Source organism: Nuphar pumila, chromosome 8 (genome assembly GCF_984573655.1).
Source record: "Nuphar pumila chromosome 8, dmNupPumi1.hap1.1, whole genome shotgun sequence".
Lineage (NCBI taxonomy): Eukaryota > Viridiplantae > Streptophyta > Magnoliopsida > Nymphaeales > Nymphaeaceae > Nuphar > Nuphar pumila.
The window spans coordinates 97,509,500-97,522,887 of NC_143256.1; positions in this window are offsets into that span (position 1 = coordinate 97,509,500).

The window sequence follows — 13,388 nt, forward strand, 5'->3', positions numbered from 1 at the left end:
GTTGAGCATATCAACCCAATCGAGCTTAAGGAGTTCGACAAAGTTGTGAATCTGTTTATTGAATGCTTCTTGTTCAACACAGAAGCGCTGCCTACATTAAGCCATCTCTGCAATTTGAGGCAGAAAGAGAATGAAAAGGCGCGGGACTTCATTCACAGATGGAGATCGGCCTGCAACAAAATGAGAGATCCTATCTCAGAAACGCACGCCCTGTCCTTAATCCTCAACAACTTTTCGCAGCCGTTAAGAGGATTGATCTCCACAGCACCATCTAGGACCTTCATTGAGCTCACTGAACGAGCCGAATGGCTCGAACTAAGTGTGGAAAATGGAGTCTATGAAGGCTTCACCTTTTCCAAGAACAACTCCCATGGTGAGCAGAAGAAGAAAGCTCACTTCACTTATTCTGCCAACAACAACAACAAAGGACGAAATCAGCACAAAGGGCAGAAGAAAGATTACTGCTACAGCTCAGGCAGTTCGAACCACAAAGATCAGAAAGCAAAGCCTGCCCCTCAATACAGCAAGCCTCCTCAGCAGGATCAAGGACCGAAACTGCGTGAGAAGACTAGACATGAAGGATGGAGTTACGATAGAAAATTTACTCCTCTTGACCAATCACTCGAGGATGTGCTCGAGTACATGCTATCAAAGGAAATGGTTAAGTTGCCCAGATTGGCCGATCCCCCTGTGCCCATGGGGAAATGGAAAGATCAGTTCTGCAAGTTCCACAGGACAGTGGGACACAACACTGAGAACTGCTTTGTTCTCAAAAACATCGTGCAAGATCTCATTGAAAAGAACCTATTGGTAGAAGGAGAAGAAGAAGAGAAAATGGACATTCTCAATCACCCCTTCCCTTCGCACACCACAACTGTAGTATCGGCACAACCATTTCTGCCGCATGAGCACATCAAGCCGTATTCTGCACAAGATCTACAAGTTCAGCATCAGGTATCAGTGCTACGACAAGCAGCTCCTGATTCTAAGAAGATGGACTTAATCTCAGCATTCGATAAAATGAAAGTTTCGGAAGCGTCTACAAAGTCAGCCCCCAAGACAAAGGGAACTTCTGACTTCTTCAAGCAAATTATCAAACCCAGGCTGGAGAATTCAAGTCAGAAGCCTCTGGCCGCTCTATCCAATGTCTCCATCCTTGACTTGGCCAAGAATTCTAGCAAGCACCAGCAAGTACTGGATGATTTACTCAGGAAAATCAAGGTTAAGCCCAGTACCACTCCTGAAGACATGGCACAGATTGTGAACTCCGCCATGACCAATGCACCAATTACCTTCTCGGATGAGGACCTTCCAAAGCCTCATTCCTTTCACAATAATGCTCTTTACATCGTCGTTCAGGTAAGGGGAATGATAGTACCCCATGTGCTAGTAGATGGAGGCAGCAGCCTCAATATATGTCCCAAGATGACCGCAAAAGCATTAGGGATCAAAGATGAAGAATACATCCCAGATCCCATCACAATATACGAATTTGACAACCATGGTCAAACGGCAAAAGGGAAGATATTTTTGGAGGTATTCATCAACTATTCGGTGCACTCCATCCTTTTCCATGTGGTCAATGTACCACCCACCTACAACTTCCTGCTCGGAAGGACGTGGATTCACAATGCTAATGCAGTGCCTTCCACCCTCCATCAATGCGTGAAATGGTCAAAAGGTGGAATGATTACCACTATACTGGGAGAAGACCCAGAAGAAAGGCTCCCGCAGCCCATGATTCCTCGGCCATCATTCAACGCGGATATTCCCAGCATCAGGGAAAGTGAAGAGATCAATCTCGGAGAGAATCGAGAAATACTTCAGGCATCCTCAGAACTATCTCCGCACACGGTAGCCATGACCCAATGGAGAGGTCCTCAATTCTTCAAGGTTGGAGGCCGAATCGACTACAGCACCATTAAGGATCACCCATTGTTTCCACAATTCATGAAGTCAAGAAAGGGATTTGAGTTACTCCTAAAGCATGGTTATCAACCCTTCAAGGGACTCGGCAAGAACGAGGATGGCCGCATCGAGCCAGTGATCCAAAAACATCGTCCCCACAGAGCAGGACTAGGGTTCTCCTGAGGAAGCTCGTCAAAGAAGACTGTTTTTGTCAAAGGGGCACAATAAAGACCATTTGTTATTTCTTTCCATTCTTTCCAAAATAAATGTCTCATTTTGTCAAATGTCATTGACCAATTCAATCAATAAAATTCCAAGTTTCTTTGTCTATCCGGATGCCATCTACTCCCTTTCTGTCTATCTCTTCATTTTATAATTCAATGCCATTTTATGCATGGTTCTCTTCAAATGATTGCTTGTCTTACTATAGGCCGATTTATCTGAACCAGATTTCTTCTCCAAAATTTCAGAATGACTTCTCGGACAATCAAGAAGCTCGTTCTTAATCCCAAGGCTTTTAAGAAATCGGCAGCAATTCACAGAATCAAAGCAAGCATCGGAAATGATAAGATTGCAAAGCAGTCAGATGATTGTGCAGAATACGACCAGTCTCTTCAGGAATTACCAGAGTTCGCCGCTGTTCAGAAGCAAGATAAACCATCTCCTCTAGTACAAGATCCAACCGAAGATGTTAATATCGGTTCAGAGGAAGATCCCAAAATTCTCCAGATCGGAACCAGTCTGAGTCCAGAAGAAAAGAAAAGGCTTACAGATTTTCTCAAGCGGCATGAAGAAGTGTTCGCATGGACATATGAAGACATGTTGGGCTTAGACCCCAAATTGGTCGAACACCGACTTGTCTTGAAACCAAATGCTAAGCCAGTTAAGCAAAAGCTAAGAAAAATGGATCCCATAATAGAACAACAAGTCAAAGAAGGACTTGAAGATTTGCTCAAAGCAGGATTTATCCGAGCTATTAACTACCCGGATTGGTTGGCCAATATCGTCATTGTCCCAAAGAAAAGCGGCAAAGTAAGGATCTGCATAGACTTCAGAGACCTCAATAAGGCAACTCCGAAGGATGACTATCCACTTCCAAGCATCGATCTTCTAGTCGATAGCACGGCAGGACATGCTATGTTCTCTTTTATGGATGGATATTCCGGCTACAATCAGATTAAGTTGGCCGCCCGCGACCAATCAAAAACTTCCTTCACTACGCCTTGGGGCACTTTCTACTATACAGTTATGCCTTTTGGGCTCAAGAATGCTGGAGCAACATATCAACGAGCAATGGCCGTTATCTTTCACGATCAGATGCGCAAAATCATGGATGCGTATGTTGACGATATCCTCGTGAAATCTAAAGAGGGAGAAGATCACCTCGAAGCGCTTGATCAAGTCTTTAAGCGACTCATCCTTTATAAGTTAAGGCTTAACCCACAAAAATGTGTCTTTGGAGTCGAATCAGGCAAATTGTTGGGTTTTCTGGTCAGCAAAAAGGGAATTGAAGTCAACCCAGCCAAAGCAAAGGCTATCATTGATATGCCACCCCCGAAGAATCTCAAAGAACTGCGTAGCCTTCAAGGACGTATGCAGTCAATCCGGCGATTTATTTCCAACTTGGTGATGAGATGTGAGCCCTTCAACCACTTACTCAGAAAAGGAGTGAAGTTCGAATGGGGGCCAGAATGCCAGCAATCGTTCAATCGAATCAAGAAGTATCTTCTCAATCCTCCCATCTTGAAGCCGCCAGAATTAGAAAAACCTCTTTTGCTATACATCTCAGTCAATCAAGTCGCATGCGGCGGATTCTTGGCGCAATACAAAGAAGGCAGCTTGATAGAGCACGCCATCTATTATGTAAGTAAGACTTTCATAGATTATGAAAAGAAATACTCTCACATAGAGAAGACCTGCCTAGCTCTGGTATGGATGTGTCAGAAGCTAAGACACTACCTGCTAGCATCTGAAGTCAAAATCTTGTCTAAACTCAATCCTCTCAGGTACATCTTGGAGCAACCTTTCCTAAGCGGACGGGTCGCAAAATGGCAAGTCTTACTGATGCAGTACGACTTAGAATATGTCTCGCAGCAATCAATCAAAGGCCAAGCAATTGCAGATCAATTGGCGGATTTTCCTCTGGCAGAAGAAGTGAAAGCCGAAGATGACTTCCCTGATGAGCAGATTTGCAATATCCAGCAATTTCCAGTCTGGAATTTATTTTTCGATGGTTCTAAGAACATGGCCGGAATAGGCATCGGAATCCTATTAATCACTCCTGAGAAGGAGATGATTCCATTTTCTCTTAAGTTAGATTTTCAATGTACCCACAATATGGCTGAATATGAAGCCCTGATTCAAGGTCTAAAGATTTTATTAGACTTCAATGTTAAGAGAGTGCATGCCTATGGCGACTCATTACTCGTTGTCAATCAAGTTCGAGCCGAATGACAAGTCAAAGATCAGAAGTTATTTCCCTATCAGAAAATTGTTTCAGCTCTTGTAAGCAAGTTTGAAGAATTCCAGCTCTTCCATATCAAGAGAGATTTTAATCAAGTGGCCGATAGTCTAGCCAGTTTAGGCTCCATTATGGCATTCAGAAATGGAGAATCTTGTCGCTCTTTTGAAATTGGCAGACTTGACCAACCTTCTTTCCTTCCAACAGAACAAGTAAACCAAGTTGAGCAAAGGAAGAAACCTTGGTATTACAATATCAAAACTTTCATAGAAACTGGCAAATTTCCTCCAGAACTCTCAAAGAAAGAGCAGCGAGCAATCCAGCGTATGTCTACTCGATACTTCATTTTGGCCAATATCCTCTATCGTCGAGGATTCAGTTCAGAGTATTCTAGATGTTTAGATGAAGACGAAGCCAAAGAAGTCGTGCGAGAAGCACACGAAGGCATTTGTGGTGGCCACGTCGGCTACCAAACCCTTGTCAAACAGATCTTCAGAGCAGGTTACTACTGGAAGACTATGCAACAAGATTGTTATCATTATGTGAAGAAGTGTGTGCAATGCCAGATACACGCACCTTCTATTTATGCTCTGGCAACTTATTTGCAATCTATTGTTTCTCCATGGCCGTTCTCCATGTGGGCCTTCGATGTCGTAGGTCCCATCACTCCTTCAGCTTCAAATGGCCACAAATACTTCCTTGCCGCAACAGAATATTTCACCAAGTGGGTAGAAGCTATCACTCTTCGCACCGTAGAAGGACGACATGTGGTCTCTTTCATTCACAAGAACATCCTTTGCCATTTCGGCATCCCATATGACATTGTGTCAGACAATGGCAGTCATTTCAAAAATGAAAAGATGAAGACATTCTGCTCAAAATTCAAGATCTATCACCATTTTTCTGCTCCATATTATCCTCAAGGGAATGGTCAGGCAGAGGCCACCAATAAGATTTTAATTCGTATCTTAGAGCGAACTGTGGAAACAGGTCGTGATTGGCATGAGAAGATCCACGATGCACTATGGGCCTACCGGACCACCATTCGCACTTCAACGAACGCTACTCCATCAGAATTGGTCTATGGAACAGAAGTAGTATTGTCGCTAAATGTTCAGAAGCTCGCTTTGAAATTTGCTTCACTTCTGCAATTACCTCTTGATCAATACCAGCAGCAGCGACTAGTGCAGCTAGACTTACTCGACGAGAGAAGGCTAAAAGCAGCAGAGCATGCTCAATCCTATCGCCAGAGAGTAGCCAAGCAATATGCGAAGTCTATCATCGAAAGAAGATTCAAAGTCAATGATTTAGTACTTCGATCCACAACTTATCTCAAACATCGTCTCAGCGGCAAATGGTCGCCAAATTGGGAAGGTCCCTATGTTGTCAAAGAAGCATTACCCTGCAACTCATATCGGCTCATCAATGCCGATGGGGTAGAATTGCCAGATCCCATTAATGCTCGACACTTGAAAAAGTTTTATACTTGAAACATTTATTCTCCTCTTGTAATCCTTCCTATTTTCCTTCAAATAATGATCAAACTTTCTTTCCCAGTTACACTGGGGCATTTTTAAAATTTCATCGTGTATGCAGGCAGGATAAACAAATGTCTCATTTCACGCACTTGTGCATTCATATGCATCAATTCATATTCATTTGCATTCAACTGCATTAACAACAATCCGGTCAGTATTGGGATTTCAACAAACAGTCCCATCACAATTCCTAATGATTCAAAATTGAAAGGTCATCACCAATACTGAACCAAAACCCAATGCTCGAACTTGTATTATTTCAAAATCCAGTATTCAAACGGGCACATTTTCAAAATCCCAATTTTTCAGAAAACCGAGTTCCGACTCGGGCTTTTTATTCAAATCATTTTCTTTTGTTGATCCGGGTTCCGACTCGAGATCTCTTTATTCATTCGAGCTTAGATTCGAGCTCTTCATTTTCTTTTATTGATCCAGGTTCCGACTCGAGATCTCTTCATTCATTCGAGCTCTGATTCGAGCTCTTCATTTTCTTTTGTTGATCCGGGTTCCGACTCGAGATCTCTTTATCCTTTCGAGCTCAGATTTGAGCTCTTCATTATTTTTTGTTGATCCGGGTTCCGACTCGAGATCTCTCTATTCATTCGAGCTCAGATTCGAGCTCTTCATTTTTCTCTATTGATTCGGGTTCTGACTCGTGATCTCGTTACATCATTCGAGCTCTGATTAGAGCTCTTCATTTTCTTTTGTTGATCCAGGTTCCGACTCGTGATCTCTATATTTTATTCGAGCTCTGACTCGAACTCATCATTCTCCTTTGTTGATCCAAGTCATTTTGAACCTCAGGGTCTGTCAATTGCTCAAATTTGATATTTTGCCCTCCAAATTCCAATTTAAATCTTCAAATCAGGCAATTCTTCAATTTCGACCTTCGGGTCACCCAATTTCCAATTCTCAATTTCAATTACCAATTTCCAATTTTCGACCTTCAGGTCAATCAATTGCCAAATTTTCGACCTTCGGGTCAATCAATTTCCAATTTTCGACCCTCGGGTCAATCAATCTCCAAATTTTCGACCTTCGGGTCACCCAATTTCCAAATTTTGACCTTCGGGTCACTCAATTCACAATTTTGACCTTTTGGTCAACCAATTCTCAAATTCGACCGTCAGGTCATCCAATTTCGACCTTCGGGTCATTCAATTTCCAGCAACCAATTTTCCAATTTTCAATTTCGACCTTTGGGTCAATCAATATCAATATCCAATTTCAATCATTTTCTCTTGCAAGAGACCCTTTTAGGGAGAGTTCGAGGGAGCTCGTTCTTTTCGCATGCTATCCAATTCGTTCACTTAGCCCCTTTTTAGGGAGAGTTTGAAGGGACTCGCGTCTTTGTGAACCGTTTGCAAAACAATTTCCAATTTCACACGAGGAACCCTTTTTAAGGGAGAGGCTCGACGGAGACTCGCTTTTCTTGTGACCCCCCAATTTCATACTAGGCCATTTTTCGTCATGAAAGACCCTCCTTGCAGGGAGAGTATGATGGACTCGTTCTTTTCATGACCCGATTTTCAGACCTCACTATTATCGGCCCCTTTCCATAAGAGAAGCCTAATATTAGGGAGCTTTGACGAAAGCTTAACTTCTCTTCGAAAGTCAGTTTTGCAAACACCTCCTCTTCAGGGAAGAGAGGAGTATTTCCCATTTCCCATTCAGGTAAGGGCTAAGCCTGAGTCTCTCTTTTTGGGGAAAAAGAGAGGAGAATTTTCGTCATGGATGTGTTGGGCCGGATTTCAAATACTCTCTTTCACTCAGGATTTCAAGAAAATTTTGTCAATTTGTCAATCAAATTATTTGTTGATTTCAGAATCTTTATTGCACTAATCTCTATCTTAATTTACCTTCAGCATCGCTTCCAAAAGAGTGAAGCTTTTGCGAAAAGAGATTCAAAACTCAAATTCTTTCTATTGGCCAACCAAAAGGATGAAGGATAAATCCTCAATATGGCCAGAAAAGAAGATTCAATGTTAGTGAAAAGCCATGGATGATTGATATTGATCACAGTCAATGGCACATCTTTAAAGATTATTCTTGTAAAATGAGGCAGTGGAAATATCCTGAGCGCTAGAAAAAGAGAGCATTCATCAAAACCCTGTCTCCTAAGAATCACCTAAGCTGCAATTAAATATCTGCAAAAGGGATCTCTCACCTGTCGTCAAGATGAAGGCGAATTAGGCGAATAGACCCCCGGGGCCAAAGAAGATTCGAAACATCTCCAAGATGACAGAGTTTGTGACGGATCCTTCCAGGGAAAGTCCAAAGCACTGTCGAGATGAAGGCAGATGCGATGAACCTCTCGACAATCCCTAAAAGATATTTGATTTCAGCTATCATCCAAAAATCCCCAAACCCATCGCCCAAGAAGGATCGAAACATCTCCAAGATGAAGGATCTTGTGACGTACCCTCCCAAAAGAGAGCAAGAGAGGAAAAAGAAAGAGAGAAAAAGTCAGAACATCTCCAAAATGAAGGAGAATGTAGCCAAAACACTAGAGGGTCAAAAGAGTGCAGAAAGATTATCATGAGAGAAGCTCCCAGGATATCAAACTGCGAAATCTATCAAGAATTCTCTTTAAATTTGTGAAATTCTATTATCAATACTCTTTCATCAATTGCTTTCATAATATCAAATTCTCTTTTCTGTTCATATCAAGGAAATTGATAGCTTCCTTGAAGAAGGTCAATTGCGAGCAATTTGGATTTCAAGTCTCGATTCTACGAAGTGAACCTTATTTGGAGGTAATACTTTGGGTAGAAGAAAAAGAATATATTTGCAACAATATGCAACATTTTCAAAAATTTTGAATCAACAGCAAAATTTCTAACATTTTGACAATATTTTCTAGCTATCCTGACGTGAAGTGAGAGCTTGATGTCCGTCTTTGATACATCCAGACACCAAGTTTAAATCCCTCTTAAGGACTTGATTCCTTCCCTTCTTTGAGAGCATGGACTCTCAGACTTGCACACTTCCCGGCGTCCCCACTGTCCAACCATAGACAGTCTCATTTCGGTTTGAGGTCGAACCACCAATCATTTCTCGCAAAAGGCAATTTCAAAAGCTGATTTTAGTCTCGGCAATGAGACGCCCAAAACCAATCCCTTTTCAAGCTTTAGGGACCCCATTTTCCTTCCTTTTGCAAAACCCCTGTCGGATTTATTGTGCAAAATCCAAGGGTTCCATCATGGTCTCTTCCTTCGAGGATTCCATTCCATCTTCCACCCGATCAGGATAAGGGTATAAACCTGAGCCTCATTCAAAGAGGTATTCCATTTTCCACCCGATCAGGATAAGGGTATAAACCTGAGCCTCATTCAAAGAGGTATTCCATTTTCCGCCCGATCAGAATAAGGGTATAAACCTGAGCCTCATTCAAAGAGGTATTTCATTTTCCGCCCAATCAGGATAAGGGTACAAACTTGAGCCTCCTTTGAAGAGGTATTTCATATTCCATTCCCCAATCAGGTTAATGGTCAAACCTGAGCTTCGTTCCATACGAGGTATTTTGTCCCATCCAGGTCAAGGGCATAAACCTGAATTTCACTCTCACAGAGTGAGTCTTTTCTCTTCATTCTTCGCTTCATATCTACCATCTTCCTCGGGCTAATTTCTTCACACCCAGTCAGATCCTTCTAACTGGGGCATTTTTTTTATGTATAGCCCAAATTTGGTGTGTTTTTCTTTGCCACTAAGCTCGGCCATGAGCCGGCTTAGCAGCAAAGAGGGGCATCTGTAAACACCCCAAATTTTCACTCACCTCCCCGACATCTTCACCAAACATCATCATTCAACCTTTGAAATCGCCGGAGGGCAAAATGGTCATTTTCTGAGCCCGAACCTTGCAAAAGTCTAAATTTCATCTGCAACTCTCAAAATTTCTTTATTTTTATCTCAGATGTTCAAAATTTTACTCCTGACAGGAAACAGGAATCTCCAAGTCTTGGTTCAAGATTCTATTGCATAAGACATGACATTGCATATCATTGCATGAGCATTTCATATCACAGCACTGCACAACATGTCATTTCGAGGTCTAGAACTCTTGATTTCAAAATTTTCAATCCAGATTCGAGTTTCAACTCTTTTCAAAATTGTTTTCAAAAACCTGGGTCTTCAAAATTATCAATTCTTCCCATTTTACCCCCAGGATTCTGAATTTCAAAATATTTCCTCAGGAAAACGATCTGGATAGTTTTCAATATGGATTTCAGCCACTTCAACTCAGATTTTGCTTTTTTGTTAGCTATTTCAAAAATCTTCCTTTTACAAAATCGCCCTACAGGGGCCAACTCTTTCCAAAAATTCCTGTTTTACCAATTAGTCCAGATTTTATGAAAATTCCAAAAAAAAGTTGTTGTTTTATCCTTATTTCAATAAAGAAGCAATGTGGGACCCACAGTGAGGTGGTGTCACACAAGCTTTTCTTTTAAAAATTTGAATTTTGAAAAACCCAAAAATATAGGAGCCTTGTCCCCTGGATTGGCGCCACTTGTCTTTTCTCTCTCCTCCCATTTCCATGCCAAGTGTCAGTGTGGGGCTACCTTAAGAAGCCGCCACATGTCATCCCATTTATCTGCCATGTGTTAGTATCCACCATACCTATCATGCGCCATGTGTCATTTCAAAGAACACTAGGAGATGCCAAGTGTCATAGGTTGTCCTGTCTAGAAAAAGTGGAGGCTTGTCTCCTCTGAGGTGGCGCCACTTAAAGTGTGTCTCCTGCAGAGGACACGTGTCAACTTCTCCCTCCTTCAGAAAAAGTAGCCTGATACATGTCTCTCCCTACCTTTCTCAGAAAAATAGGAGACACGTGTCACTCCTAGCTTCCTCCAGAAAAGGTAGGCTTGTCCCCTCTGAGGTGGCGCCATTTGAAGAGTGTCTCCTGTAGAGGACACATGTCATTCTCTGCTCTTCTCAGAAAAAGTAGATGCCATGTGTCATTTCCTGCTCTCTTCAGAAAAAGCTAGAATTCAAATATTCAAATCTCTCCATAGGTGGCGCAAATCCTGAACTTCACCTTTTCTATTTTGTCTTAGATGGTGCCACGTGTCCCTTTCCCTCCTTTTCCTCCCTCTTGCCACATGGCATCGTAGGAGCCACTCTGAGGAAATGCCACATGTCCATCCTTCATTCCTCCAGAGCCAACCTCCATTTGAAATTCAAGTTCACCTTCTGAGGTGGCGCCATTTGAGAAGACTTCTCCAGACAGCTGACACTTGTCTGCCACATGTCCAGACCTCCCTGCATCAGAAAAAGTAGAAAAGCCCCCCTCTGAGGTGGCACATTTTGCTTCCTTCATTCATGTTCTCTTGCCACATGGCATCGTAGGAGCCACTCTAAGGAAATGCCACATGTCAGCCTCTCCTTTTTTGAAGAAAAGTAGAATTTGAATTCCTCTGAGGTGGCATAGCCTGCTTCCTCCACTCCTGTCCTTCTGACACATGTCAAGAGCCTCCAGAGGTGGCGCCACATGGCATGCTCCTATTGTTTCCAGCTTTACACCTCAAATCACCTTTTTGAGGTGGCGCCAATCCAGAGTCCCACTTGGCTTCAAATTTTATTTTTTTTTTATTTTTAATAAAAGTAGCCCACCATGAGGTGGCGCCACCTGAGGGCTCCCTGCAAAAGCCAAATTCGAATTTCAAACCCCCAGATAGCACCCCTTGAGATGGCGCCATATGGAGGGCTCAGATTGAGCCTGTTTGAAATTCAAATTTTTCAGAAAAATCTATAAAAACAAGGCTCCACGCCCAGCCTAGGGAGACCATCTTTTGAGAACTCTTGTTGGACTTGAAAATTCGACCTAGCTTTCTTGAGAATCCGATTTTTTCACTTTGGAATTCACGCCCCCTTTGGCTCAGTGAAGAAGGCACGATGGGTCGATTTTGGTGAACCATCCGAAGCCCGGAGCGAAGGACAAACAAAGCTCGTGATAGCCTCCCCTTTCAAGAGCTCCTACGCTGCGTAACGAAGCAAGGTGCACCTCTTTTCCTCTTGATTTGATTTCATAATTCGATTCGGGAGTCATTTGAAGAAAGAGCTCATCCGAGAGATGGATTGAGCTATTCTCATAAAACGACATACATAAAAATATTCAATTATGCTTCCTTGATGATTTTTAACATTCATGCATTTAGCTAGATTTAATTAGCATTTTATTTTATCAATTTAGCATGTTTCATGAATTAATTAGTATTAATTTAGCATTTATTTCAATTCTGCTCATTTTCAGTAGTTCTCTGTTTTTGTCAGTCAGTCCACACGTCATTTCATGCATTTATATTTTATTAAAAATCTCAAAAATATCACAGAATGCGCCCTTAGGTGTCCCTAGAATTGTGCCAAAAATTCGGAAGCATTTGAATTTGTTTATTGTGGTAAATGTTCAAAATGACAAGTCGGGTTTTGTTACCCGGGATGCGTTTTAAAAATTATTTTCCGACTTGTAAAATCGAGATCTAACTCATGGGAGATCCGATTTTCGATTTAAAATATGTTATGAACTCGGGCGCATTTCTAGTTTTTAACCTGATTTTCTCAGATTTGTCTGATTTTTTTTATGTCTGACAAAAATCCGAGAGTTCGGAACACGTGTCAGAACCTGATTTGGGCCTCTGAGACTTTGGATCGACTTATGTCGATGGGTTATCTTTGTGTGTTGCTCCAAATCCAAAACTGTAAAAAGTGAAAGTTATGTACGAGGTGTCCTCTGTTTGCATCTGAAAGCCTGTGATTTTTAGAACAGTGTTGATACCTGCTTTGGATTTTTCTTGTCAGTCCTCTGTTTTGTCACATTTTTCTATTCTGTCAATTTAGGATTAAAAGTTATATTTTTATCTATGTTTATGTTGGTCAAATGCCAAAGTCATGAACATGAAAGTTGTCCATGTAGGTGTTGTGAGTGGCTCTGATTAATATCATAAATTTCTATTGCTGTTTTCTATTTGTTTAGCATTTTACATCAGATTAGAGTGATTTTTACCTCTGCCAGAACTAAATCCCTGTTACTGAACTCACCATGGCTCAAATCCCGAGGCTGTAAAAACCAAAAATGTTCTATTTCGGGTCCTTTAGCAGTCTGCAAAATATCAGAAGTTTTCATGGTGTAAATCTTGCATTATCATATTAAGCATTGCATTTGGTTCGGATCCATAGGCAAAATCCACCATTTTTAGGATTTTCGTCAAATTTTAACATTTAAATCATATCATTTCGTGAATTTTAGCATTCTAGGCTGTTTATCAGAGTAGTAATATGCTTCATACCGAATTTGGTGTAATTTAGAATCCATTTGATGTTCGGTTTGGCCATATCATCAAAACAGGGCCCCGCGGGACCCGAATCCAAGCGAAAAACGAGCGAAAATCGTTATTTTGGATAAATTGCAAAATTTCAAATTCTGATTTTACAGTCTTAATGTGTTTAGCAGCATGTCATCATGTCTCTTACTGCATTTCATCATC